This window comes from Hippopotamus amphibius, chromosome 9 (genome assembly GCF_030028045.1).
Source record: "Hippopotamus amphibius kiboko isolate mHipAmp2 chromosome 9, mHipAmp2.hap2, whole genome shotgun sequence".
Lineage (NCBI taxonomy): Eukaryota > Metazoa > Chordata > Mammalia > Artiodactyla > Hippopotamidae > Hippopotamus > Hippopotamus amphibius.
In genome coordinates this window covers 55,164,827-55,177,817 of record NC_080194.1, presented here as the reverse complement: position 1 = coordinate 55,177,817, position 12,991 = coordinate 55,164,827, and positions in this window count along the sequence as shown.

Sequence of the window (12,991 nt, the reverse complement as noted above, 5' to 3'; positions counted from 1 at the left end):
TGCTAATTATCCTTTCTCATCTGTCTGAATTATTTTTTCAGCGTGGTCTTTGCTATGGTTTAAAAATCAATAGGCTCAAATTACAGGAGTTATGATTAGTCCATGGTACAGCCATGATCTGTAGGAATATTTTTAGTATTCTTGAGTGTGGTCTCTGTGAGCAGCAAATATAAAATTCTCTATAATCTTTGAGGACAAGAGAAGGGAATGTTAGTTTATTTTTTCTAAATTAATTTAAATTTGGCCCTAAGGCCCCAATTGCTAACATGGTGAAAAAATTAAATCTTAATTTTAGTTTTAGAGATGCTTTCTCACTACCTAGCTTTCATAACAATCTGGCATTGGGAGGCAGCTAGCAGAGTATTTACAAAGCAAATTAGAAACTACTTTTTATTCCTTGGTGGTGTTTCTTGTTACTTTGCTTCATCTGTTGCTTGATGCCACTGTTGGGCTTGTCCTTTGTCATCATCTGGACACTGACAGCCTGAATATGTTTAAAGACACTCCTTAAAATAGTCTTCTCCATTGCCTGATAATTGGGCTGTGTACAACTTCATTCATTCTCAGGACTTTGGTGCTTAATTGCCAGCCATGCCCATCATCTGTTACTGAATGTTGGTAAAATGCAAGAAGGACATCAATCTGCACTATTCATGGAAGTGTGCACATGTCTGCAAATCACCCTTTCTCCTTTCGACTGTCAGAATCAGGTCCTTTCCCCTTCCTCTGAGTAGGACTTTAGTTCTCAAACAATAGAGAAGACTTTTTTTTTCTGGGTGACTGGCAACTTCTGTTTCTAGCTGAGCAATACAAAAGCCAATCACACTCTCTAAAGAAGAAAACCTTGACTTTTTAGGATATAGGAAGGGTAAAATATCTCTTACTCTTTTTATCTGTCTCAATAACAAGAAGTGAAAATTAAATTCAATACATTTTCCTGCCACTGTATAAATCCATTGAATATGTTTCCATAAAAGCAGCTAACAGGTCACTCTTCTCATCATTGTAACCCCAGATTGCTGCATGCGTTGTTGGCATTGATAACTGGGTTGAGTGTTGAATTTTCATGTGGGATGCTTTTATCTTGTATGTAGACAGATCCAGAGTGAAGAAACGTAGGAGCTATAGCTGTAGATTTCTTATTGCTGATTACGTTCATTTACTGTGGATACATCAGTAAATTAAACAGACAAATTAAAAAATTCCTTCTTTTGTGGAACCTACATTCTAGTGGGACAGTGGCAAAGATAGAGATAATAAAGGAAATAAATAAGTAAAATATGTATTATGACCGATGATGATAAATGCCATGGAGAAAACTATTGCAGAGAAGAGAGAGAGAGGAAATGTAAAAATGGGCAGTTGAAATTTATAATGGGGAGCACAGGAGTATTTTTATTATTAGAAGGATGATATCTGAGAAAAGACCCAGAGTAAATGAGAGAATTAGGCATGTGTGAAACTCCTAGGCACCGACAAAAATGCTGAGCCATAAGGTGGAAGCATGCCTGCTTGTTTGAGAAGCAGGGAAGAGCCCTGTTTGGCTGAAGGGGAGAATGATAAAACACAGGAGAGAGGTAAGGAGGACGAGATTACGCAGAGCCTTGCAGATCATCATAAGGACTCTAGTTTTTATCCCAGGGAAATAGTGAACCATCACATGTTTTGGGACAAAGGAGAGACATGATTTGATTTGAGTTTTAATCACATCACTCTGGTTGCTCTATTGAGAATCAGCTCTTTGAGGCGGGGAGCAGGACAGAAGCATGTGGTCAGTGAAGAGGCTCTTGAAATAATCCAAGTAATTGATGGTGGTGGCTTGCTTGTGGGATCTGTCTGGGCAGGTAGGGAAAAGTGGCAAAATTCTGTGTCTAGTTTGAAAGCAGAGCCAACAGGAATCTAGGACTCTAATGATCAAATTTAAGTTTATGGGTTCATATTTTATTTTCACTGTGTTTTGCATCTTTAATCAGTACTTCCATTGTATTCCGCAAAGAACGTATAAGAAAGGAAATGACTGATTGAGCTGGGCCTGTGAACGAGCTGTTAGGAATGCCTGTTTTAAAGAATTATATGCTACTCAAGGCGGTAATGGTTTCACTCAGGAAGAATAGAAAGTTAAGTCTCTCACTAAATTCTTGGTTTACTGTACCATTTAGATTTCACTGCGAGTTTTACAACATCACAACACAAGTATTAGTGGTGGATGGATACTTGTGGAGCTGCAACACAGCATGAATTCTTCCTGACACCTATTGGGTTATATACTGCGATATCCATAAAAGAACTCCAACTAGTCCAATCATTACTCTCGAGAATGAGAAAAACACCTACTCCTCTTAAAATAATAATAAAGAACAGTGGGATACAAAACCCCATTAGGAAGATCACATGCAGGACTTTGCTTTGCTAATTCGCAGAAGAGAAAACATGCTTCGGTGAAATTTGTCAGAGCAATACCACATGGGGCCCTATCATGAGAAATTAATAGACAATCAAAGAAAACCAGAAGTCTCCTATTTTTTGTAGATTCAGAGTTAGGCACTCATTTATTTTTGTAGCATTTCCCTTAATAGTCCAATAGTTTCTGCCATGCAGCAATTTCATTAAAGCTTTGATCATACCAGTAATATAAACTCAAGCTTTCTGCAAAGGCTTCATTGCCCTAAAGAGTTAGTAACTGGCCAAATGGCTTTTAAAGTTTTGCTTGGATTCATCACAGTACAAGTAAAAATTAACTACCCCCACAGTTTCTGCAATGCCATAATATGAGGGTGTCGAAATTTGTTTTTCTAAACGGAATTTCTTCATATCACACTGGATGTGGGGTTGTCTGTAAATGTGATTTGTGGAATCATTATTGAAGTAGTAGACCTAATTGACTCCTCTTAGCTTTATGACTACATAAATAAAGTTCTGCACTAATGATGATAATACTTTTGAAGTTCTCTGCTTGGAAATCCACCGCTGTATATTTTTCCAATGAGGCAAGACTTAACGTTATTTAGAATTTGAAATGCCCCTGTAGCTAAGGACCAATATGGCAGACGTGACTATTTTGATTTTTATCATTATTACCATCATTATGTTTGTCTGCTGTGTATGTGAGCTCTTGCTCTATCGATAGCACTGAATTAAGCCTTGTTGTAGACATTGTACACCAGGGATGAGGTACAGAGAATGAGTGGTTCACGTGTTGTATGAGGGGGTGTATTTTATTTGACCACTGCTAGAGTGGATTCATAACAAGAGCTGTAATATTGGAAGACTGTGCTTTTCTCATAAATATGAGAGACCTAACACTCAGATTGATTATTCTAAATTTGAGGATTTGCTTTAGCTGTTAATTCTATAATATCTGAAAATAGATGAAATATTTATAAAATGAAGATTGTTTTGAATATTAAAATAGGATCAAAATTAGAAAATGTGTAACAATTCTCTCTTTTGATCATTTTTTTCTAAGCTTATATTAAAAATACTGCTAATCAATGCAGACCAGCCATTTGTTGGTAGAGGTGAGGAGGAAAAAGTCACATTTCCAAAAAACATTGTGAAGGTAGTAGCAAAATAATAGATTAAAGGACAACATAGCATAATAAAGTGGGAGGATATTTCCTTGTTTTGTCTGGGCTTAATTTCTTCCCCACTTCCTGTATCCCTTGTACTTTGAATCAAGTTGTCAATAATAATATTATACATCTCTCTGACTACAGAGAGATGTAGGTAATCTGGGCTTGACCAGTCTCTGTGGCAAAGAATAATTGTCCAAGGGGTGGGCTCATAATCTAAGCAGTGTATTCATCACCTACTGCTGCTGTAACAAATTATGCAAGTTTAAAACAACGTGAAATTATTATGATGTGGTTTTATAGATTAGAAATCCAGTACAGGGTTCACTGAGCTAAAATTAAGGTCTTCCCTTCTATAGGCTAGGGGAGAATCCACACTCATGCTCATTCAGATGTTAGCAGAATTCAGTTCCATCCAGTTGTAGGACTGAACTATCAGTTCCCTTGCTAGCTGTCAGTTTAGGCTACCCTTAACTCTGGAGACCTCTTCCTAGTCTTTGCACATAGCTCCCTACATCTCAGAATCAGCCAAAGGGCATCAAATCTTTCTCAAATCTACCATCTACCATCTCTCTGACCTCTTCTTCACCTTCCTCTTCCATTGTAAGTTTTCATGTGATTTGTATTGGGCCCACTGAGATAATTCAGGATAATCTCCACGTATATAGACTCAACTTTAATCACATCTGCAAAATTTCTTTTGTCTTGTAAGGGAACATATTTACAAGTTCTAGGGATTAAAACATCTATAGGGGTTATTTTGCCAACCCCAGCAGGGTAACAAACACCATTCTCAGGAGTTGATGTATGTTTGCTGGCCTTAAGAAACTCCTCTTGTTGGGTTTACAGAGATGGCCACCTGGAGCAGTTCGATCTTTTCTCAAGGTTCATGGAGGAAGTCCATCTGCAATGACAGCGAATGAAACCAATACCAAGAAAAGTGACAAAAGGAGAGAGATACAGACAGATTCTGTCAATGTTCTTAAGCACTTAGACCCCATCTTGCCTAAAACTAACCATATCTTGGATTTCTAAGTATATAAAATAAACAAAAAACCCTGCATTATTCAGCTCATTGGAGTTATTTTTATTTATAAACACATTATAAATTGCTATCTGGAAGTATTACAAGCAACAGAACCTGAAATATGGAACTGGCTGAATTGAGCTAGGATTGTGGACAGTGAGGATCATGCTATCCCTGGTTGGAAGCTTCTTTTGTACGAACAGAGTAACTGGGATATTAATGAATCACCTCTCATACTTTGGAAATTAGACTTATAGAATCTGGGGTTCTGAAGTACATATTAGAAAAACCTTAGGATGCTAGCATGTGTTGGCAAATTCTTGAGGGTTTTGGTAAGTTCCATTAAGAAATAGACAATTGTTGGTATTATTGAACCATTTGAGAGCAGAAAGAAGATGCGTTTAACTTTGTAAAGAGAAGCCCTTTCTGCCTTGGCCAGTCACCTCAGACAACTGAGAGGCAGATAATCACAAACCTAATATTTGCAAAATTCAAATTCTCTTTTTCACTCTGAATCGTGTGCATTTAAATAGAGGAAGATGAAAATCAGAGTAGGATATAAGAATGGGACTCCAAAAGAGCCAAAGAAGTAGAAGAAATGATACAGCAGGCTTCTGCTAGTGTCTTTTGATGTGTACTTTTTGCATGACAAGAGTTTATAATTTCTCTCATGGTAAAGCACCTCCCATTGAGATGTAATTTGGTGTAAAGGAGCAGGTTGGTTTTGCTTCAACACAGCAACTTTTTGTGGGAGGCAAAGATTGAAGTAGTTAGCCTGAAGTCCAGGATTATGGGAAGAAGCTCATGGCTTCTTGCTAAAATTAGGATCTTCTAAGTTTTATGGCTTTAGTTATTTGTTGTTGCCAAAAATTGAATAAGCTGATGGACTGCCATACTTTCAATACAGTAATCATATGGAGAAATCCTAAATTGGGGAAACAAACACCTATGGATGTTCAACACCTAAGCTAATTCCTAGGACACCCGTAGCCATGGCAATGGCAGGAGTCAGAGTCAACCTCCCAGCTGCCCAGTGATGGAAATGCAGAGGGATCAAGAAATAAAACTAAGACTGCATTGAGATTTCTCAGGTTATTTTTTCCCTAGAATAAACTACCTTATCTTTACTGATACATTCCTTATTATAATTTCCCTTTACTATTGCTTTTCCAGATGTTCATTTAATAATAATTGATGTTCTTGGAGGAGCTACCTCTTTTCTTCACTGTTGGGGTGGGGAAATTATTTCCCACTCCCATATACCCATATGGAGAAGCTATCATTAGGGTGAAAACACTCCTGGATTCTCTTTGCCTCCTTAATCATTCCTCATTCAGGGGCAGAAGAACCAACTAATTAAAACGAGGTTGGCTGAACTCACTGGGCAAGTATGGCTCATCTTCTTTCCTTCTCTCCATGGGATCGTCTTGATCTTGGAGAACATCTGTTTTGGTTTGTTCTTGGCTCTGTGGTAAGCTGAGAAATATATGTCCTATACCTGCCAGGAAAGGCCTGACGCTGGACTCTGTGGGCAATTTTGATTAATTCAGGGGAAAGTAATAGCAAGTCTTTGACTCAGAGCTAAAACCATACTATATAATTACTTTCAAATCAGTAATAATGTTTATTTTTGATATCTGTCTGTCTGACTCCTGTGTCTGTCTCTCAATAGACAAACTCAGGAGGAGAAAAAAAATTATATGTAGAAGTTATCATGGAACTTATGTTGGATGCAGTTATTGGATGAGAGTTTGCATTGTCATTCTTTAGTTGCTTCTCTTTTTTTTAATTCTTTTTTTCAGCTTTTTTGAGGTATACTGACAAATAAAATGGTAAGATATTTAAAGTGTATAATGTGATGACTTGAGAGAGAGATATATATATATATATATATATATATATATATATATATTTCTCCACATATATATATGGGGAAAGGATTCCCCCCACATTGAGTTAATTAACACATCCATGACCTCTGATACTTACTTTTTTTTTTTTTTGCATGTGAGAACATATAAGTTCTATTCTCTTAGCAAATTTCAGTTAAACAATACAGTGTTATCAATTATAGTCTACATGTTCTACATTAGGTTCTCAGACCTTATTCATCTTATAACTGAAAGTTTGTACCTTTTTACCAACCTTTCCCTATTTCCCTCACCCTCAGCTACTTATTTCTGTAAGTTTGATTTTTTTTTCTTAGATTGCACATATAAGTGATACCATGCACTGTGTAGTTTTTGCCTTTCTCTGCTTGGCTTATTTGCTTTGCATAGTGCCCCTCAGTTTCATTCATGTTGTTGCAAATGATGGGATTTACTTCTTTTTAAAGACTGAATAATATTCCAGTGCATATGTTTTCTTAATCCATTCTTCCACTAATGGGCACTTAGTTTTTCCCATACCTTGGCTATTGTGAATAATACTGTGATGAACATGGGAGTAGAGAACCTCTTTGAGGTAATTATTTTTGCTTCGTTTGGCTGTATATCCAGAAGTAGGATGGCTGAATCAGTGTTTCTATTTTTAACTTTTTGAATAACCTCTATACTGTTGACCATACTGGCTGCACCAGTATACATTCCCACCAACAGTGTACAAGGTTCCCTTTCCTTCAGATCCTTGCCAGCACTTTCTCTCTTATCTTTTTGATAATAGACAACTAACAGCTGTGAGGTGATATCCCACTGTGGTTTTGATTTGCACCCTGCTGCTGTTGGATGTAATGTTCTACATATCTGTTAATTCCATCTGCTCTAATATGTCATTTAAGTCCAATGTTTCCATATTGATTCTCTGTCAGGATGATCTATCCGTTGTTGAAAGTGGGGTATTGAAGTCTTTCCCTCTATTATTGTGTTGCTGTCTGTTTCTCCCTTCAGATCTATTTGCTTTATATATTTAGGTGCTCCTATGTTGGATGCATAAATACTTCCAAATGTTATATCCTCTTGGTGAATTGAGTTCTTTGTCATTATATAATGACCTTCTTTGTCTATTGTTATAATCTTTGGCTTAAAGTCCATTTTGTCTGATATAAACATAAATAATCCTGCTCTATTTTGGTTTTCATTTGCATGGAATATCTATTTTTATCTCTTTACTTTAAATCTATGTGTGTCCTTAAAGCTGAAGTGAATCTCTTATAGGCAGCATATAGTTTGGTCTTGTTTTTTTTAATCCATCAGCCACTCTATATCTTTTAGTTGGAGAATATAGTCCAGTTACATAATCTGTATCCTTTCACTCTAATAAACCAGAACAATGACTGTAATAGGTATAAATAAAGTAATAAAGTAACTATTGATAGGTATAGACTTACTATCTCCTTATAATTTTTTTTCTTGTTGTTTTGTAATTGCTGTTGTTTCTTTTTCCCCTTCTCTTTTTCTTTGGGATTTGATGATTTCCTGTCGTAGTATGCTTTATCCCTTTCTCTTTTGTGAATCTACTATATGTAGGCTTTTGCTTTGTGGTAACCATGAGTAATGTAAGCATTATTTTAAACTGATAACAACTTAACTTTGAATGCATACAAAAGTTCTACATTTTTAAACATGCCCTCTCATGTTTTATGTTTCTGATGTCACCATTTACATCTTTTTACATTGAGTATCCAGTATTGTAGTTATTGTTATTTTTAATACTTTTGTCATTTAACTTTTATATTAGAGTTACAAGTGGTTTACCCACCACCATCACAACATTATTTTGAATTTAACTATACGTTTATCTTTAATAGAGAGTTTTATACTATCATATTTTCCTGTTACTAATTAGCATTCTTTGTTTCATATGAAGAACTCCTTTTAACATTTCTTGTAAGTTCAGTCTAGTGGGGATGATCTCCTTCAGCTTTTGTTTGTTTGAGAAACTTTATCTCTCCTTCAATTGAAAAAAGCAACTTGATTGTCAATATTCTTTGTTGGTAGGTTTTTTTCTTTCATCACTTTGAATATATTATGCCTCTCCCTTCTGGCCTGCAGAGTTTCTGCTGAAAAATCTGTTGATGGTCAATGAGGATTCTCCTGTATTATAATGTTCTTTTTTTTTGTTGTTGTTGTTTTGTTTTGTTTTGTTTTTTAAATTGCTGCTTTTACGATTCTCTCCTTGTCTCTTGACAATTTAATTATAATGTTTCTTTTTGGCTTCCTCTTATTTGGGGCATTTTGGGCTTCTTGGATATGGTTTTCTGTTCTGTTGCTCAGGTTAGGGAAGTTTTCAACCATTATTCCTCTGAATAAGCTTTCTGCCCCTTTCTCTCTCTCTCTTCTGCTTCCAGAGTCTTTTATAATGTGTATATAGACACACTTGATGTTGTCCCATTAGTCCCTTAAGCTATCTTCATTCTTTTTCATTCTTTTTCCTTTTTGCTCCTGTGATTGGATGAATTCCACTGCTCTGTATTTGAGTTCTCTGATCCTTTATTTCACTTTATCTAGACTATTGCTGAAACCTCTATTGAATTTTTTGGTTCAGTTATTGTATTTTTAAGCTCTATGATTCCTGTATGGTACATTTTATATTTTCTCTTTGTTGAAATTTTCACTTTGTTCATGCATCGCTCTCCGAACTCAGTGAGTATCTTTATGACCGTTATTTTGAAGTCTCCATCAGGTAAATCACTTACCTCTGTTTCATTAAGATCTGTTTTTGGAGATTAAGCTTGTTCTTTTGTTTGGAATATATTTCTCTGTTTCTTCATTTTCCTTGGCTCTCTGTGTTGGTTTCTGTGCCTTAGATAAGACAGCCACCTTTCCAGTCTGCACAGAGTAGTCTCCTGTAAGAGATGAACCTCATCAGTCAGCCTGTGCTTTTTCTGTTGTCTCTCCAAACTTTGTGATTGTCCAAGCTGCCACCTTTGATTTTCTTACTCCCTGTAGCTCAGGATATGCCAAGACCCATCATTGTCTCAAAGGAGAGGATCACAGTCAGTACCTTGATGAAGGCTGATTAGAAGCTTGGCCCTCAGGCAGCAGCTTTTCAAGTATGCAGATAAACCCCTTTCAGGGAAAAACTCGGGGATGGGTGTTTTTACCTTCTCTGTGTTTAGACCTAGTGGGACAGCTAGTTAATAATTGCTTTTTTTCCCCCCTACATTCCTGTGGTACACAGGAATGAAGCCCTGTTGGCTATCAGAATTAGGCAATCTGGAGCCCATCTCTCAGGTTGTAGCCATAAAAACTGAGACACAGACTTACGTACAAGCTCCTCCAGGAGGATACTGGTGATTTGGAGCAGGCTGGAAGGAGGAGAGGGGTGAGGTGTTCCTTCGCTCCCCTTGTATCCATAGAGAGTTGCAGCCAGCCCCTTGTTACATGCTAAAGTAGAAGCTTGGCCCTCAAGCAGCAGCTTTTAAAGTACTCAGATAAATCTCTGATAACAGAAAAACCCTCTGATCCTACGAGGTTGAAGTCACTAGCCACTGCTATGACCATTAACACACCCTGAAAGGAGTTCAGGGTGAAGATCAAGAACAAGGCACTATATGCTCTGGAAAAGCTTGCAAAACAGGCTTTCAGGTAGACATTTTCAGGAGAAAATTGTACGAACCCAATTTCTTGTATCTTCTTACGTGTAGAAAAGCACTAAAATCATTACCAAAGCCACCTGCTCTTCATGAGCAGCAGCAACCTCCTGTGCAGCTGTTTGCTTGATTGCATGTACGCCCTTTCACCAAAATCATATACCTGCTCCCCCTTCTTTTCAGAGCAGTTCCTCAGAGGTATCCAAGAGGCTCTCTTTTGGGCTATAATCTTCAGTAAATCACCAAATGAAACTGAACGCACACCTCTTACATTGTGTGTGTGTGTGTGTGTTTGTGTCCAGTCAACACCTCTTTTAGTGGAAGGTTGAGAGGTGGGTGCTTCTGCCCGCCCCGCTATGCTGGGCACTGGGCGCAGCCATAGAGAGTGCTCACATGCCCATCAAAACCTGCTCCTTGGCTGTAGTCTGCTGGGTCTCATGAACAGAAGCCCTGTTGGTCTTCAGAGCTAGGTGTTTTGGGGGCTTGTCCCTCAGGTGGGTGTTTTAAAACTCAGGATGCTAGATGTGGGATCTAAAACTTTTGATCCCCAGGGAAAAGGTGGGAGTTGGGAATTCCCTTCTGTGGTCGTGTGCTGGGGTAGAGTTTATGGCAAGAATGTGTTTCCTACTCATTTCAATGTGGTTATTTTCCGTATTGCCTGACATGTGGGAGTTGATCAGCTGGCTTCTGGATCTCTCTCAGAGGGAACTGCTCATGTGTAGTTGTGCATTTGATGCGTCCATGGGGGAAGGGAGCTGAGAAGACTCCTATATCACCATCTTGCTTGACCTTCTGATTCTGGTTGCCTTTCAAAAAATGGGTAATAGTTTATTTTAGTAGATAAAAACAATCTTATTGTAAGTATATTCATGAGCCAGAATATACACAGATACTTGACAACTCTAAGGTGGAATACAGTTTGCAAATTGGTTTTGTATCCTCAGCATTTCTCTCTCTGTCTTTGATATCGGATAACTCCTTTCCATAAGTGTAATGGGAGTGTCAGTTAAGGTAGTATGTGCTTCCTTTCCACCAGTCATGGATGCTAGGATTGGACAATCATAATATCCTATGCCTTTGGCAATAATGAGTAGTTCAATATGTGGCACTGACCTAAGCTGACTAATCAGAGACTTTCCTTGTTATTGACATTGGTATATAGATGTTGGACCAATAATAATTACAGAAACAAAAATACTCTTTTTTTTGGTATTTTTTTTTGTTGAGGTTGGAAGCTAGATAATGAAAACAAGAAACTGCCAGTGACCATCCTCATTAGCTTCATAAATGAAATCTGTCCGTAGTGAGAGCAAATAATTCCAACATACAGAGGGAAGTAGAGGGGAAAGAGAGAGAGGGGAAAGAGAGAGAGAGAGTGAGAGAGAGAGACATGTCTTATGACATCCTTTAATCTCTAGCTCCAAACTCGCCTGAAGCTAGTTCCACCCTTGGATGTCTCTAAATACTAAAATACATTTCTTATTAAGATAACTTGAGTTGAACTTCCTTCACTTGCCAGTGAATAAGTTTTGATTAATACAGAAGGTTATAAATGATAAACCCAAAATGCTGAGGTTGTAGGAATTGTCAGAGCCATTTTGCTGTTGTTGTTATTTGTTGTTTATAATAACTTGCTTGTGGGAAGAACTGTAGTGATAAGAAAAAAATTCACCTTAAAGTGGTTAAGGAAACTCATAGACAACTGGAAAAATGACATAGAAAAAGTTACTTGATACCTTATATAAATGATAGTGGAATTGATCTAGACTGCCAAGAAAAAATGGCACTGCCGAAATCTATGGATGAAACAGAGACTAAAGAGACATGGGAAAATTAAAGATGTTGATGAGTGGTCCTAAAAGGAGCAATCAGATTTGAGAGAAGTACCAGGAAGAGCATGTGAGGGTTACTAGAAGATGTGTTGGTTTGAATGCACATGAGGAAAAACTGGCTTGGAAGTTCAAGTAACAGTTACACCTGTGGTAACAGAGATTGGCTAATAAAGAGGAAAGAAAAAGAAGGCAAATGGTCAACAACAGAATTATGAATATATTTTATTCCTGAAATCTTTTTATAACTTTTGAAAATTTGGCTTAATATGTATGCTTATTTTGACTTTTAATCTACTCATTCTATTTTTGGAACAAATATGTTAAGCATTTGCTGTTGGAGTAAAATTGTTAAGGTTTTACTACTGAAGCCAGCTCTTTCTTATATTGGACATGAATTATTGAATTTGTATACTTACAAGACTTGAAGATTTGCAGATTTCTTTCATTTCCTTTTTATTTTGAGCAAGGATCAAAGATCATTTTCTGAAAACATTTGTCTTTATTGCTTTACTATTCAGATAACAAAATTCTTCCTTGTAGAATCCTTATTACATATTACTTGGGCATAATTTCTGTTTTCTTTGTATTATATTGAAGTTTTGTCCCCGTTCAATTTATTCTAGCATCTCTTACCAATGAATGGTCTGAGAAATTCATATTATTGAGCTAGCCATTAGGGTGAGCTGTTCAATATAATATCAACTCGGCTTTTATTGTGCACTAAAATGATACCTGTATAAATCATCACAACAAAGTATTTGATCAATGAAAGGCAACTGTCATTCCATGAACTTCATTTTCCATTTAATAGTCTGAAAATCTCTGTAGTAGCAGATGTTAAATTAAGAAAGTACATTAACTCTCACCTCCTCTCACTGAAGTGTGGCACAGATTTAGTCAGAGCTTGATTTGATGATTTGGTCATGGTATATCTTGGTTAAAACTCAAATCCAAGCAGAGCTTGTATCATATATGTCTGCAAGATGTATAATAAATCGTTTTAATACTGATGCTTTGACATCAGACGATA